Below are 13,641 nucleotides of genomic sequence, written 5' to 3'. Positions count from 1 at the left end.
TATTTTACCATCAAATATAAATTGTTAACGTTAGAACCGCCAGTAGTGGACGTCTTTGAAACTTTTTCCCAATAAAACCAACAGAACTTACGATTATCATGGCCGCCATATTTGTTATTCGACATTTATTCGATAGCATATTCAACGAGTTACGAGTTTTCTTGTAGTGTGCGTACAATGAATTTTACAATATTCACTTCTATTCTTATTGTTTGTTTTCTCATAAAAATATGTTGTCCGTCTTGCCTACCGGTCATTTGACAACTGGACAAAATTTGGTATAAAATTCTGGTTAGCTTCCGATGTAAATAGGAAACATATGTATAGCAAAGACGAAAAGAGAGAATCTTCAGTTTCCAGTGCCTTAGAACAGTCTTACAACGCGTATTAAAAAATACTAAAACTTTAGACGCGTGCAGTTCCGAAACTACTAGTGTTTTCTCCATAACTGTGCTACTGTTGGAAGTGGTAAACCTTCCCCTTTAAACTGGTTTTTGGTTTTTGTCGAACGGACTTTCCGTTTCGGAGATATCGCAATTTATGTAAAAGTGTATTTTTCTTAATTTGACTATCTCTGTCTCCGTCTGACGCGTCGGACCTCCTTGTCGCACGTTGACCCAGTAACCGAGTGACCGAGTGACGTCACGTTTACTACTTACTACGGTCACGTGAGTTCATTGATCTCGTGACGTAAACAAACGTAAACAGACCCTTCGGACTCACGCGATCGACTTGAAATTAAAATCGCTATATCTCCGGAACTAATAAAGCTATCGACTCGTACGAACGCTCATTTTAAAGGGTATTTCATCCTCTGTCCAATGACTATACCAGCTACTATAATTTTTGCTATCTTCCACGTTTATTTTGAAATTTACTTTGACGCTACATACCCAAAGAAGTTTGAGCAATCCTTACTGATCGTACGACTAGTGTAAATTTAAATACAGGATGTTTGAGTCATCACTAGTCAGTATTTTTTCTTAAATAATTGTTTTCAAGGGCAATATCTTACGAATAAATATTAAAACACAACTTTCTATGGATATAATGCAAAAATTAAAAGTATGCTACCTCGCTAAAAAAGAAAAACAAAGGTCATTTGACCGGTCATGGTAGGAATGTTTAGTGTTAAAAAAAGATTGTGCTATAGCCAATAATAAAAATCCTTAATAACGTATAAAATGTATCTCGAGTCAAATATTTATACAGTCGTGACCGCGGTAGCTGAAAATAAAAGTTGCAAGTAATTTTCGTATTGTTCGTGGTTTATGGAGATCGCTGGAGGAAGCGGGAAACGATTATAAAGGATGTTTCGCTGAGAAGGAGCAGTCGTGTACAAAGGGTACGTTGTATTAATTACTCGAGTGTTTCGGTCGACTGGTTCGAGGGGAAAAAAGTTGGAGATCTTGATTCTCGATTTCCTCTCAGGGCACGGCTCAGCCTGCACTTTTATGGTGTACTTGTCGACCAACAACTTCGTATCGATTGCAATTTATCTGTATAATCTGGGAGCGGGCGTGCTCGGAACAGCGGTTGTCGGATGCACAAAGAAAGATCAGGCAAACGCTAATTGCTTTCCCTCTATGAACCTTGCCAAGTTTTGTGTTTCTTCTCCGTGTGGTTGGGAAGAATACGAACGAGATTTCTCATCCGTTAATGGTGAAATTTTAATGAAATCTCGACCGTGGTCGCGTGCCGTCCGTTTGTCGCTCGAAGCGTCGACTGTCGTTGATTGGGACAAGCTTGTCATGTTTTTCAGACAATTCGAATTGATACGAATCGTCCGAAAACGCGACGATTTAACGTTTGCTAACTGCCAGTTTTCTTTTATGAAAAAGGCGGCCGCCGTTGAAATACGCGGAAAGGCAGGCAGAAAATAGCAGTCGCGCGGCACGTGACTTATGGCAGCCGTACGTATATCGTCAAGAACACTGCAGTTCCGGTGGCGTAGGAAGCGTCGAGTGTGGAATATAAACTTTAACGGATGGCTTCTTCCACGGGTACCGTGTACCAGAAGTGATCTAGGACCTCTGTCCTATTCTTGCAGCTTCTTCCGTGCGATCCCCGTCCCAGATAGACCGTTTCACTGCGCCCACCATTGTTCCGGGTACGTGTTATCGCCTTCTATGCAGAAACGGCGGAGCTCGCTCCAAGGTGTGACGCTCGAAATCACATTGCTACAAACGACCTGTAATGAAAATCAAGAAGCTCACGCGGTGAATTTTCTTCTAACGATCGCAAGAAACGGTGACCCCGAAATGAGTCTTCTCCCTTCGAGGTATGACAAGTTTAGGATTGTCCAAATCGTGAAAAAATGTTGAAACATAGGGACAAGTTCAACTATGGGATAATGGGGTCACCTGACTCATTAACATGAAACTTTTTCACACTCTCCAGCTTATTTCACTTTGATGTTTCAGGGAACGTTATCTAGTCACTCGCTTTGGTACCCCAAAACACCTCGTGGTGTACTCTCCACTATGTCTGTATGCACATAAATAAGCACCCGCGCGTAATTAGTCACGAGTCCCATAAAAATTCTTTCTCGAGTTTCTGGAATATTTAAACAAGTTTGAAAAATTCTCTAGCAGCATGTCGTCGAGTCTCTCATATACAGAGTTTCGTCACATGTTCAAATAATGATTTTAGAAATACTCGGTAAACAAAAATATTCATTATTTATAGAGTGCACGAAGATGTTTAACCAAACATGAATATACATGCGAGCCTTCGATGTTATCGTTGTAATTTCTTCCTGAACTCATGTAACAACTCGAACGTCTGATACTTACATAATTCCTCGCGAAGGATTATTATTTATGTTTCTCGATGCAACGTCCGCGTTCAAAGTAATATCGCTATTTTTATTCTAGAGCGATCAAGCGTATATTGATTACTTAATTATCACGACGCGGTTACGACGCTTTTATCGCTTTTGTTATGGTAAATTTCTTTTACGTAACAACGATGAAGTCGGATGCAATTAACGATACAAAATTGACGTGTGTTACGAAGCCGCCGTCATTAGTCATACAAATTAACAATCTATCACGATAATGAATGCTTCCGTTATCCAATTTGTAAACGACGTGTCTTTTCCTCTATCGGAATTGAAAATGAAAATTACAATTACGCAGCGTCGTAGACTTTTCGCGTCTCGGTTTAAAAATGGTTGAATTTATAATCTCTGCCCATATAAATGTTCATATTGCGTGTTCGAGGGCTAAAAATTCTAATTACCGACGGTCGTGGTCGTAGAATTTCGTAGATTAATATCACCGAAGGCGAGCAGAAGTTACGGAGGTCACGATTTACCAAACAGTACCGTAACAAAGTCGACGCGAGCGACAATTTAGCGTTCGATTAAAATCTCCGATGCGATTGGTATTGCGCACGATTGAACGTTTACCTCTGTGAACGTGATGGTTCAGAATAATCCGTAGCCTGCTCTTTCCTCAAGATTCTCGTTATAGATAATGCGTTCACCATCGCTTCCAATGGTATATCCTGGCAGTTGGAGTTTCTCCGTTGTACAGAAACGCAGGTTGTTTATGACAAGCTCCGAGAGTCGATTAATTGTCGAAGAAGAAGCGACTCGAAAGGGACACTTCATTTTGGTTCTTGCTTACGGGAAAACTCGATGTAATACCTTCTGTTCTTACGTTACGAGAGTACTCTTTTGAAAATTTGAACCGGTTTGAACATTTATATTTTTTTTTAAGTGAAAATTGTCTGTAAATTTAGTTCAGGGAAACTACAAACGCAAAACAAATTGATTTGTCCCGTTCGATGCGTGACCCATTTATGCCATCTTTTATTATTCGAATTTCGATTCATATTCGCGTTACGCGCCGTTTCTCGTCCTTTTTTCCACTTATTCTTCGCGCACGTCGGGAAACATGTGCGCCTGGATACATTACGCATTTATACACGTCTCACGTTTCATCTGGAGTCGAGTTATGTCCATTTCCAATTTACATACTCGGCTCTCGTCAAATGCGCACTTCACCTTCTCGCGTACGAGATTCGTGAGTGGATATTCGAGCACGATCCCCTGTCGTTACCGGAGCTTTCAACGTATTAAACGACAGTAATATTTCGTAGTCGATTATACGACTCTATTTCGTATGAATTGAGTTTCTTTCATTTTTTTTTTAAATTCGTTAAATACCAGTATTAACATTTATTCGAATTACCAGCGATTTTCAAGGCACGAATTCGAGATCATTTTTCTGCACGAGCTTTCTTCATAAAGGAATATTAAATTCCAGAACATTTTCAGATTTTAGATGATAAGACTTCTTATCAATTTAATTTAAATGTCGTCTCTTACGACTATCGTTTTCTCTCTGTTCTGCAAGTATTTTATTTCTAACGATATTATTTGACCGCGTCGATTGGAAATATTTTTTTACTGTATCGTCGGAATATACTAGGTACAAATCAATTGAGAAGAGTGTGTCGAATACAATTTTAGATTGTTTGATTAAAGCGGGAACGAAGCTTTTCGACGCAACTATATGAAATAGACGAGAAAACGCGAATATGTACAACGCAGAAAATATCGGTTTAAATCCAGCCAGTATTAAGCATTCCGGACGTTGCTATGCATTCGAAAGAGATATTGCTATCCGCGGTGCAATTGAAACCTCTGACACAGACTTCTACGAAAATATCAAATAATTATTGTAAAACAGATATTCCTGCAAATTGAATCGATTACACGACGCGTGTGTCGTTAAGAAAATATGAATGTCGTTAGTAACGTCGAATAACGAAGATAATTTGTTTCGTGTCTCGAGAGGATTGTTTTATAATTATTCAGGAATACGAACGATGGGGGGAAATAACGTGCTTGAACTTTTATTAATAGAATCCATCGATATACTGCTGAAAACCTTGAGCAATATATTACTCCACCCAACGTGAATATTAACATACACGATTCATAACGCTACGATTATTTCATGTTCATTTAATCGTCGATCATCTTCAGAATTTTGATCAGCCTAATCAAGAACTTTAATAACAAGCTGGTTTATTTAAAAAACCAACGAAAAGTACAAGTTCGCCTTTTGACAGTTTTACGAAACGCAAACGAGCATGTAAAGTCAGATTTGAGGCTTGCAACCGATGTTACGCGGTGATTTATGCATCTCGTATGACTCGATTCGAATATATTCGACGAATTTTTAAATTTCGGATCCCTGTTATTTCGTTCTCTTCGAAACTTACACTTGAGTGTTACGAACGAAAAATTAAGAATCAACGAATACAGATTACGCTAAAAAAAAAACATCTACACGAAAGGATATGTACCACAGATAAATGTAGTAATTTTCGTAACAAGATGAAAACATAAGCGAGCTGCCTTTCATTGTACAATTTAATGTACAGGAATTTCTCCGCGTTACAGTTCCATTTTCGCTCTGTGCACGAATATTCCGAAGATCCAATTTATTAGTTGCTGTTTATTATAGAAAGTCACATTACGTGATATCAAACAACAACGGAATCACACGTTAATTGATGTTGTTATTCCCCAACAACGGTATCGATTTTCAAAGGCTCTTGAATTTTCGATGTACCCTGTTTGTTACAGGTTCTGCGCAAGAAAATTATTTCACGCGTTATCTAAACGTTTCGTCGGAACGTAACGACCGTGAACGATTCAATTTCGTATTCGAAACGGTCCGCTTTATCATGCGGCAGATTATTGTATTGGCCAGTAGTTTGATTACCGATTGGACACGAAGTCCTGTACGGTTCCTGTGCTCGCAGAGTCAGGTTCGCGGAGTTCCCGTGGGATTGGTTACGAAGTTTCAACCAAGTTAAGATTAGTTAAGATAGCAGGTATCGAGACCTTCTCTCGCGAGGTTTCCTCTTTCCCTTAACGTGTACACGCCGTGCTTTCGTTTCTTTTTTTTTCCCTTCCACTTAGGTCATTTTCTTCCCTGTCCCCGACGTCGATGTTCCCAACGTATTTACAAGTTTCGACGTTGGCTTCGGAGAATTACTGGATCGCAATTTTCTGCACTGCGCGCCATAATGATAAGACCGTTAGTAGAAACTGTCGATTATGGTCAGCCCAGAAAATTGTCGAAGAGATTAGATATGTTTCACACGTGTCAACGCGTCAACGACGGGGCATTTCGATTAAAACTTCCCGACACTACGGGCGATTTTAACGATACAGAATTCCTTCAACATGTCTACACTGAAAATGAAATTAGTAGAATAACACACGCTCGTCGTAAAACGAGAATTCTGGAAAGTATTCGTTCTCGTTCTTCCAGTGAACTTGTCACGATCTTGCAAAAAATTAGCGACGAAAAGGATTCAAGTAACTTTTCATAGCTTTAAATTAAAAAATCTTTTACAAAAAAATTCGAAAGTTATTTCGAGAGAATCGCTTTGAAAAAGTGTTTCTCCGACTCGTCCTCGAGGATACGATAGTTGGAGCGTCGCGGAACGCACGATAAAAGTAAAATGTCGACCAATTACACGCAATTTATCACACGCTCGTGCAGAAACGTCGTTTTTCAATCGACGGATCGCTACATCGCTGATCACACGGGGGGATTTCTTTTCTGCTCGGGCGATGATTTAAACGCGTTTGTATCGGCCATTTAACCAACGCATTATTAGCCCAAGGTTTCTGACTGATTATTGTTCATCAGTAGAAGGAATCACGAACGTTTGCAAAGGCTATAAAAGATACGATAGGCTCGTTCAATTGCCAGTGTTCTACGGACTTCCTGCAGTTTTCTACGGAGTAGAAACGTCAGTTTCCATAGATCTGTTATTGTCTGCGCGCTGCTCCTTGTTTCTTTTTCTGTGCCTCTTTCGAAACTTCGACGATTATTCAAATTAACGTTTAATCATTCTTAAGCAAAGCTACCAGTTGATCGAATAACTTGTTTGACGCGTAAGAATAAATACTAAACCGAAAGTGTACTCTAAGAAATAAATTCGAACGGAACGAATTGAACGGGGACAATTTTTGACCATATTTTTTTCCCCCGCGGGTGCGGCCAATATTTTTGCATAAATCGATATCTCTCACGTTATTACACGATGGTGGAATAACAGTTATGTATGAAAGATAGTGGTAAATTAATATGATTATTTTTTCCAGGAAGAAAAACACCTGGATGTGCATCGCGGATTCGTCGATTGGAATCCTGTTGTTCTTTTGGTGAGTACCTGATGAATTTATTTATTGATTCTTCTGTTACGATTCAACAGCCACGAAATTCGAGACTCGGTTTACTAAAAAACAACAGTCCTTTTGTAATTACGTTTGAATTAACGATATTGCAAGATATCAAAGCTTCTCCGTCGAAGTGGAAAAAGTAGATATCCGATTTTAATGGGAACCGGACGATCGTTTCGAAAGCCGGTCTCTGTTCGGAAATGGATTTAACGAGGTGGTTCGGAAGAGAGAAGGGGTTGAACATGTCAGAGGGCAAAGAATCGCGTGTAAAAAAATCCTATACGCTGTGTGGACGAAACTGTTCCCGTTGGGGGTGGTGTACCGCTCCTAAATCGCACTGGGATCGTTGATGGAGTTTCTGTCGAAACACTGAAAACACTGTTTTGTTGCAAATTCTATACGCAACGATGACTTTCGAAAACATTAAACATTCGTTAGAAAAAGTTTCAAAGTTACCCCGAATAAATTCTTGAGGATTGCTTTTATTATACAATGAAAACGCAATAATTAATGTAGGCAAAACAGTGTCGATATCTAGCCGTTTTTTATTTTCCAGAAACGCATGCTTCATTTTTCAGGTCGACAATTAGGGAAAGAAACGAGAACGAGGTTTCGTCATTTATTTTATTAAACATTCATTTTGCCTGACATCCATTCGGGGTGAGACATATTTACCTGTTAACGAGCGTCTGGAATTTTCTTCTTTTGCTCTAATTAGGTTGCTGCCTCATTTCGTTATACTCGAGACCGAGCGTCTCAAGATTTGCTTATTAGGTTCCTGAAACTCTGCATAAATACTAACTCGAGTATCTTGCCTACACCAAAGGGACGTAAATATTTTTATTGATCTCTGCTTGTACAAATATTTTGTACATGTCTCGACGAGCGATATTAGAAACGAATTGAAAGTGTTCAAGATGCTTCGGAGAAATTTACTATAAAACGATCTTTTTCCCCCATGTTGTAAACATTTCTACGAACTCAAGTACAATGTATAATTTTGTTACTGTGTTTAGGTAAAAAATATGAAAATTATTGGTTTGTGGCATTCTTATACGAATAGTTTGTTTTGAAATATTTGAAAAAAGCAGAGGTTTAAAAGAGATCAACGCGTCCATGTTGTTCGACGACATTGATCGTCTGGATATTTCGAACGCACCTCCCGGGCACATTGAGTTTGTAGCGATGACATATCTATGTCAAAGTATGTTCGTTTCATCGACGTAGCGCAGACTGTCAATGTTAAAACTTTTTGGATATAAAACACTCTCGCGACGGATTATAAGACCGTACGAATAAATTTCAGCATCCGGATGAACCAGTCGCGTGTCAAAATTAGGAAAACGATACGAACGTATCTATCGAAATGAATTAATTGCCGGATTAAATAAAAAATATTCGCGTCTATAGTTACAATTTTCATTTATTGTATTTGCAGCGTATAAACACTTGACACCTTTTCGACGGTAAGCTGATTCGTTTGCTATAACACGATCTCACTGCTTCACTCGAGATTATGTTCAAATAAAATCACACATCGTTTTAGATAATGGAGATTATTACACGATAAATGGAATTACAATATAATTACGGTGCAGTTGATTTTTAGACCTAATCGTGGCGAATCTGATTAGATTTTGTTAGAGATAAAGTAACCACGTCGATCGATCTGCGGCAAAATATAGTTTCAAACAAGATGAAATTTGATATAATAAAAATACGCTGTAAACTCGTCAACGCGTCGGTAGAATATTATCGCGTGTCAGAATTGACACACACGCTATTCGTTTGCTATCACCGATATGGATGCATGAACTGCATCTTGTAAAAGGCGCTTTGAACGTACACTGGTTTTACGTTGGAACGTTTCAATACTCCGTCGAAATTGTTATTCGATTCGTGTGCCCGTGTTGCATGTAAAACACGATGGATGGCTTCGTTGTTCAATCTTTTAAGGATTCATCTGGTCAAACGATGGCTAGCCTTTCGCGCTCAGAGTAGTTTCGCCTGTAATTGATGATCAAATCCAGTAGCTTCCACGGAACAGTAAATCGTTATATTTCGAAAACGTGTACAGTAGTTTACTCGAAAAATTCATTTATAATTTATAAACTCGGTAAATATCGATTATAACCAAATCGTGTTCCCGTTTTCGCTCTTTGAAATTTAAAAACGCAGATGATGGGACCTTTTCGGTTACAAAGCGAATTTTTTTTAAAATATAAAAATTATTTCCAAATACGTTGAACGATTTAAAATTCTAATTTGGAACGTACAGTTGTAGAACTAGGAAAGAAAATGTGAAGCAAGATTACCCAGTTTCTATTTTATTCGCGTAAACGTCTTGGTTGTCGCGATATAATAGTTCGTTTAGGAAGTTTTCGCGCGGTCGGCTGGCAAAAGTTTTTAAAGCGCCGCATTCAAAGGTTTTATCTTACGCGCCGTACGCTTCTTTCAATTTATTTTTTGTATAACACGCTGCCAGGATGGTGTTTCACGGGCGCCCAGCCGCTCGCGAAATAATTTCATTCCACTTTTCGCGGTGTCCGATAGTAGGTTTATTTATCCGTGTCCTCGTAACTTTCGCGTGTTAACGTTATTTTCCAAACTTTCGTATTCTTCGGCGCACATGCATCCTTGTAATTTGATTCGCGAAGAGAATGTTTCGGCCCGACATCCTCGATTCTCGACACACTCGAGCAAGATTGAAGCCCCAGAGTCACCGTGCAAGTGCAATTGAATTATTTAATGCAGGATAACGTCTATGTGCTCCCCCTTTGTTTTTACTCGAGCACCGTCAGGACTATCGATTTAAGATTGAAACATATTAATAATCACCGTTTCATTTACTATTCTTATATTACAAATTTATCCAAACCCGGCCTCCTGCAAGCTTATTTAACATTTTCATGCACTCGACGGTTTCCTTTGATTTTATTATAATAAAATTTTAGTTTGAAAGGGGTCTCGAACGTGTTCGTTATTCGCTTGTTATTTTTATAGGGGAAACTGCAGGCGCAGCAATTGTTTAAAATTTTAAATAAATATTTCACGGTACTCAGCTCAAGAGAGATTTTTTTGCGAATATTATCTACATCTCCAATGTTTTTATGGGACGTGCTTTTTAATTCTTTCTCGCTCCGGCTCCATCGGAGTTGGATTAAGCTTCGTTAAGAATAATAGATCGCAGTTTAATGAGATAACATATCTTTAGTGCCGGAACTTTGCTATTTAATCGCATGTTCTCTACTCCTGCGCCATCATCGCCGTAGAGAATATACTTATTAATAATTAAAACGGAATGAAAGATAAATATAACGTATGTTTTTTTTTTCCAGAATATTTGTAACGAATACGGGCGAGTTTTATCGGAATAAATGTAGCTCTCTGTTATCGTGCTTCGTAATTTCTCTAATCCCCATAGTAACGGTTTCTGTATTTGCCAACTTCGGCGATGCGTTTTCTTTTTCGAACGTAGTTCCTCCATTTGGAGTGGAAACGTGCGCTCTACTTCCTTAAATGGAAATATAATTATTCTTAATTACAGAGTCAGAGATCCGAATTCTGCCGCCATTCTCTTTGCGTGCATTTCGTTATTATACATCCTATTTATTTATTGCACGGGTAAAAGTGATATTTTTACAGTTACACTGGAACAATATTACGAGTTTCATGTGGTCGTTTCGTAATCACTCATAAAGACAGATATGGCGGCTATGGTGATTGAAAGTTCCCTCGTTTTTATAGAGAAACACAATGTTTACGAGCGACAGAGTACAAGATGGCTCGTGGCTCGGTATTTCTAGGGTCGAAACGTTTTATTAAATACAAGTTTTATTAAATACAAATATTATCGTAACTCGAGTTAACGAAAAACCAATATGGCGGCCGTGGTGATTGAAAGTTCTGTTTTTACAGAGAAGTACAATAACAGAAATTTTGATCGAAATATTGACTTTTCCACAGATTTTTTAGATTTTCTACTGGCTCATAGTTTTAGAAAATTGCACAATTTCTTGTGAAAATTTTTGCAGACCTCTCACGTTATAATAATTAATATTTTCGTACGAAATTCCTACAAGAACTAGCTCAAGAAACGTTCTTTCGAAACCATTGAACACTTATCAGAAAAAGTTTCAAAGTCAGCCCAAAAAAAAAAATTCTTGAAAATTGCTTTTACTTTCAGTCGTCACAGTGGTTTCCCTCCTTAAATACAAATGTTACTTGACTCGAACGAAGAACCAATATGACGGGGGTGGTGATTGAAAGTTCCGTCGCTTTTGTAGGGGAAAGCCAATATTTATGGGTGTTTTCAGGGTCGAAACGGGGGGAAAAAATTACGGAAACGATCGTCGGAGGATCGAGTGGCTAATAAAAACCGGGTAAACCGAAGCAGCGGCGATCTTGGCGCGCTCGCGACAGCGCTAGGGGTTCGTATCGTTGATTTTCACCCCCAGAGGAAGAGCTTGCGCCAGTTCGGCTCGCGTCGCAGAGAGAGACGTACGCCGCGACGCGCCTTCTCTCGGGCCAGGTGACCCTTTTCGTAGTGGCGCGCGAGCACCCGGTGCCAGTTTCGTTCAACTGTTCGAAGAAGAATCATCTCGTTCGTCCCTGTCGCGCTGTCGTTTCATTCTTGATCGATAGAACGCGACGATCGGTTTCGAAAATAAAAGTTCTCGCGGGTGTTTCGCGGACAAGCTCGACCGGAACCGATCCGAAGGGTCCGAACGATTCACGGAAATCGCATCTTCGATAATGATACCCGATGGACGATGTCGTATAAAATTTTTAGAGATGCTCGAGTCGTTCCTAGAGACGAGACGAGATCTCGCGTCGTAAGTTCGTTTGTCTACGAGACGAGTGTCGCGATCGAGTGATTCGAACTATTTCGAAGGATTTCCTAGGAATTCGGTGCTTTTAATCGGTCACGTGCACCCGGGTAAACGTCAGAAACGTGTCGACGAAGATTGCGAGGTACAAGGACCGTAACCTTCCTTTCGAGATTGTCGCCACGAGGTTTTGTGCTATGATTCGATCCAACGACGAGGCGATATCGTTTCGAGGGAGACGATGGTACACGAACGAATCGCTAGACTCCGGTAGAATACGCTTCGAGTCTTACGGTCTGGCGATATTTTGACGAGCTCGTTCGGGTAACAACTTGGAAACTATCGACGGTGGCCCGTTATATCGAGGAATCGCTGGCTTGAGTACGTCGTTAAAGGATCTGTGCCCGCGTAGTGTGAAAACGGTGTTCGAGTGGTGCTGATAGAAAACAGTTTCGAACCGACGACGATGGGATCGGACGGGTTAATGCGTGGCTGAGCAACGGTGATCGTCTCGGAACCGCGGCGATTGTTCCTAATTAATCGTTGCAGCTTTTACACGGAACCTGGTTCCGCTGTCGTCAACTTCGAAATTACAGTGAGTACCGTGCACACAGATTTCGGGGGGGAAATATTTATTTTTTTTCACAAAGGAACGCGTGAATCTTAAATCGTGGAGTTACAGACCTTTCGTAGTAGTTTACACCCCCAACAAATCAAGCAGTTTCCTGTCGTTTGATTAATTCGTTTTGCTTCGAGGTTTTAGTGTAAAATCGATTAATATTCAGTATTTAACATAGATTTATTCCGCAGTTTCACCACAAGCATAAACAATTTATTTTTACTATGATAAAATCTCACGGTTTCGAGGGGTGAGCGGGTGTGTGAAGTACGTAAGTTTCATTTTATATTAAACATTAAGAAATAATTAATTTTCGTTGTCTCACAATTATTTATCACTTTCATCCACGTACGTTATTTCATTGACGACAGTTAATGAATAATAGCATAAAGTATGCATCTGCCCGATTATATTTTCACTGCGCGTGAAATATTTCCTCGGTTAATCCGTTCTCGTCTGAGAAGCTCATAAATATCCAAATCGCGAGACTCGAATTTTTACTATGTACGTAAATTTTATTTTATTCAACTTCGTTGTAAACTTAACTATCGTGCGTAAGTACGTACGTACAATGGATTAAAACTTTTATATTTTTAAATTTACTATTACTGCGTGAGTGCTCGTCGTAGAAATAGTGGTAAAAGTTATATTGGAAAATCTTCGAATTTGCTCTGTACGCTTCCGATAAAACGAAGGTGGTCGCATACTTCTACACGAATAGTATATATGTACCGTGGATGCACAGGAAGATAAATAATACATTTTCTTTTTATTCATCGTAAATATTTATTCCGTAATTTTTGTAACTCCTCGAGAGGAATATCATTCTTGGTAATCTTGGACCAGCTGTCATGCACGATCTTTTCAGACTGGTGTTCTCGCGATTTTCGAATCATATTTCATACCAACGTTCTTTTTCTTCTTTCACTGCATGATCTTTTCGAAATTCAGTCGTGTTTCTTGGGGGTTCTGTT

At 39.3% G+C, this 13,641-nt stretch overlaps 1 protein-coding gene across 4 annotated transcripts in view; it reads left to right on the top strand.

The window, feature by feature from the left end:
• Positions 1-13,641, top strand: part of LOC143344721 (cysteine-rich secretory protein 2) — a 106,897-nt gene that overhangs the window by 18,432 nt on the left and 74,824 nt on the right. For 2 of the 4 annotated variants that reach the window (XM_076771053.1, XM_076771055.1), the window contains one exon: positions 7,142-7,201. The gene's annotated coding sequence lies outside the window, so the exon portion shown is untranslated. Of the gene's footprint in view, positions 1-6,752; positions 6,787-7,141; positions 7,202-11,729; positions 12,644-13,641 lie in introns of those variants that run through there. The other 2 variants (XM_076771056.1, XM_076771057.1) reach the window with 2 other exon arrangements.

Source organism: Colletes latitarsis, chromosome 8 (genome assembly GCF_051014445.1).
Source record: "Colletes latitarsis isolate SP2378_abdomen chromosome 8, iyColLati1, whole genome shotgun sequence".
NCBI classification, from domain to species: Eukaryota; Metazoa; Arthropoda; class Insecta; order Hymenoptera; family Colletidae; genus Colletes; species Colletes latitarsis.
The sequence above is the reverse complement of the archived record's forward strand: the minus strand, read 5'-3'. Positions and strand labels throughout refer to the sequence as shown.